The sequence below is a fragment of the Procambarus clarkii genome, chromosome 44 (assembly GCF_040958095.1).
Source record: "Procambarus clarkii isolate CNS0578487 chromosome 44, FALCON_Pclarkii_2.0, whole genome shotgun sequence".
In the NCBI taxonomy this organism is placed as follows: domain Eukaryota; kingdom Metazoa; phylum Arthropoda; class Malacostraca; order Decapoda; family Cambaridae; genus Procambarus; species Procambarus clarkii.
Genome location: NC_091193.1, coordinates 10,731,338 through 10,735,071, shown reverse-complemented (window position 1 = coordinate 10,735,071; position 3,734 = coordinate 10,731,338). Strand labels below are relative to the sequence as shown.

Here is a 3,734-nt window from a genome sequence, read left to right as displayed (position 1 = left end):
CCCGCCTCTCAACCGTCAATCAACAGGTGTACAGATTCCTGAATGTGTGCGTGTGTGTGTGTGTGCGCGCGCGCGCGCGTGTGTGTGTGTGTGTGTGTGTGTGTGTGTGTGTGTGTGTGTGTGTGTATGTATGTGTGTGTGTCGTTGTGTGTCTGGACATGACTTTAGTTGTGCTGATTCTCGGTGGCTTCGTTTGACACATTTATAAAACAAATTTTAGAATTAATATATTTTTTTTGCGGGATTTTATCTGTTTTTATTATTATTATCATCTAAAGTTCATCACTTAATAAACTTGATTATCGTGACATACACTGAGGCAGGAGGTCTGGGACACTTCCTTATATCTCAGTCTCCTCGAACCATAACCTGGCGATGCTAATAATAATAATAATAATAATAATAATAATAATAATAATAATAATAATAATAATGTTTGTATTAAGTGTCTGTTGCTACTGTTTGCCAGAACAAATAGTTTCAGTGTCCGTTGGTTAGTTGCTGGGGCCTCAAAATTAAATATTATTTACGATATTTTTGCATGATATATATATGCTTACAATTTGTTGACTGCTGTCTTTAGAAATTGTAAGTTGGTGTCTTGCGACCTGGCGCCGAAGCTAATTGTATGAGTCGGCGCCAGGTCCGAATCATACACTGTATGTATATGTACATACATATATACATATGTATACATATGTATACTTGTATATATACTATATACAAGTATACTCAGTATACTTGGTATCCTTGTATATAGTATACATGTCATACATATTACACAAGTAATATGCCTTTCATATACAACTAGTATAATTATACAGTAGCAGCATATCCATCATTTATCCCTGTACACTCTATCAATAACTTTTCAAAATTATATGTAATGTACAATCTATGCCGAACATTGTTATGTGTAAGGTGTACACTGTGTACAGCACTCTGTGTACGTGCTTCATGCCGCGTACAGCATACCATGTATACTGTGCATAGAGCCCAGTAGGCTCAGGAATCTGTACACCAGTTGATTCACAGTTGAGAGGCGGGACCAAAGAGTCAAAGCTCAACCCCCGCAAGCACAATTAGGTGAGTACTGGCCCATCAGCTGGAGATCAGGTTTTTTTGTATTAAAGTATTTAGGTACATCTGCATTTGTGCAGCTGCCCTAGACTATATGAAGGGGAGTACAGTGTGTCAAAAAGCTAGCTACGTGGTACTAAAATCCCCATCACACAAGATGGTTAGTCATACAGAGGCATGTGCTAAGTAGTCTGCACTGGCAGACTCTGGGTGCATTATGAGGATATCATCAACGACACGAGAGTAAATAAAGTAATTGCAAAGCTCCAGGTACCTCATGCCAACTGGTCTGAAAGGTCTAATAACTGGGCATTCAGTGATGTAGTGCGGGAGATCATGCCGTAGTTCCTGCTCACAGAGTTTGCACCTGGAGTGCTCAGGACTGGGAGACCCGTCACCTGTAGCCACCTGCCACAGGTAACGGTAACCCAACCTGATCCTGGCAACCACTGTGTCGCACAGTCTGGTCGACGGTTTGTGCTGCCCATAAACACAGGTGTCTGATCTGAACAAATCATGGCTTTTTATACTGGTGGGAGACTGACAGCCGAAGAACCCTGTGGGTACGTCAAGTCCAGCACTGATGATATGAGAGCAACAGTACAGTTTTCATTATATAATGAAGGTACCGCTAGCTTCACGCTTATATAGCCAAGAAGCTATACTCCTATATAGAAGCTATACGCCTACATAGCCAAGAAGATTCAACTTCAGCCCCCCACATACAACACATAACTAAGAAAGTCTCTAAAACAGTTGGTACACTCTCCAAAATCAGATATTATGTACCTAACTCTGCTCTCATCTCTCTATATTATGCACTAATCTATCCTAATCTTAATTATGGTATCCGTGCATGGGGTTCAACCACTGCAAACCACCTCAAGTCCATCATCACCCAGCAAAAATCAGAATAATAACAAATTCTGCTTTCAGACAACACTCAGCCCCCTTGTTTAACTCCCTAAACATGCTAAACATAATCTCACTCCACAAATTCTCTTGAGTCAACTACATTTACAAAACCCTGTTCTTAAATGCAAATCCTGCTCTGAAACTCTCCCTGGACAGATGTAATAGGTCCCATTATCACCACGCCAGAAATAAATATCTCTTTGATATCCCCAGAGTCAAAGTTAATCTGTGTAAACACTCTATGCAAATAAAGGGACCCAGTCTATGAAACTCACTCCCTAGTGAATTGAAAAGCTGTCCAGCTTTTGCGTCATTCAAAAACAAAACTAAAAAGTACCTAATTTCATCTTCATAGTTGTTTACCTTGTTGCTTTAAAATTGCACTGTATCTATTGCTACCCAATCTCCCAATCTTTATGTACCCAATCCGAACATCTTTACCATTGTGATCATTGCTGTCTTCTTATATGTGCTATCAATCTGCTGTATGGTGTCTGTTAATCTTGTTTAAATTACCAATCAAGCTGTCAATGTAATCAGAGCTTTAATATACCAATGTGCTTTAATATACTTACTAATCTCTCTCATCTCATTTTTTTCTTGCAATGTATCTCTTATCATTTCATTAATTCTGCTAGAATTTACCTACTTAAAATAATCTGTTAGATTAAGGGCCTGCCCGAAACGCTGCGCGTACTAGTGGCTTTACAAGATTGTAAATACTATGCTATGTAATAATAATAATAATAATTTTTTTTTATTTAGGCAAAGGTACATACATAAAGAGATTTTACAAAGTTGGCTTTATAGATAGAGCTAGTACATACAATGCCTAAAGCCACTATTACGCAAAGCGTTTCGGGCAGGAAAATGCAGGAAATGTATTCTCTCAAACCCAATGTACCTTCTTGTATATAAATAAATAAATAAATAAATAAATAAATAAGATGGTAGCCGACAAACTTCAGCACTGAGGCGCAACTATCGCCGCTCCAAATATGCCGTCTGATAGACTAGTGTAGAATTATATACTCCAGCTTTAAATCGCTTCTCGGCACGATGACGACCTGGTCAAATGTGGGCACTTAACCGTGATCCCGAGCACTAAGTAATAACTAGTCAGGGAGATCCACTTTCTCTTAATTTCCTCACGAAACTGTGAAAAAGCAGCCCGTGACAGCTGACTAACTCCCAGGTATCTATTTACTGCTAGGTAACAGGGGCATCAGGGTGAAAGAAACTCTGCCCATTTTTTTTTCTCGCCGGCGCCGGGAATCGAACCCGGGACCACAGGATCACGCGTCGAGCGTGCTGTCCAGTCCGCCACCGGCCCCTAAAAGTGTCTGGCCCGTATGGGGATCGAACCCACGACATCCGCGTTATTAGCACGGCGCTCTAACCAACTGAGCTAACAGGCCGTGTGTAGGGTGTGCAGGTCCCTCTGCGTTGTCATTAGTGGCGACTAAACAGGTATGAATACTAATGCAGTATTTCCGTTGGAATGCCTGTTGGAGTACGTGAATTCCTGTTGGAATGCCTGTTGGAGTACGTGAATTCCTGTTGGAATGCCTGTTGGAGTACGTGAATTCCTGTTGGAATGCCTGTTGGAGTACGTGAATTCCTGTTGGAATGCCTGTTGGAGTACGTGAATTCCTGTTGGAATACCTGAATTTCTGTTGGAATTTCTGTTGGAATACCTGAATTTCTGTTGAAATTTCTGTTGGAATACCTGAATTCCT

At 40.5% G+C, this 3,734-nt stretch overlaps 1 non-coding gene across 1 annotated transcript; it reads right to left on the bottom strand.

Annotated features, from left to right (window-relative positions):
* Positions 1-3,339: 3,339 nt before the first annotated feature.
* On the bottom strand, positions 3,340-3,413 carry TRNAI-AAU (transfer RNA isoleucine (anticodon AAU)). Its single transcript has one exon. It is a non-coding gene; the product is annotated as a tRNA-Ile (tRNA).
* Between the last annotated feature and the right edge of the window lie 321 nt (positions 3,414-3,734).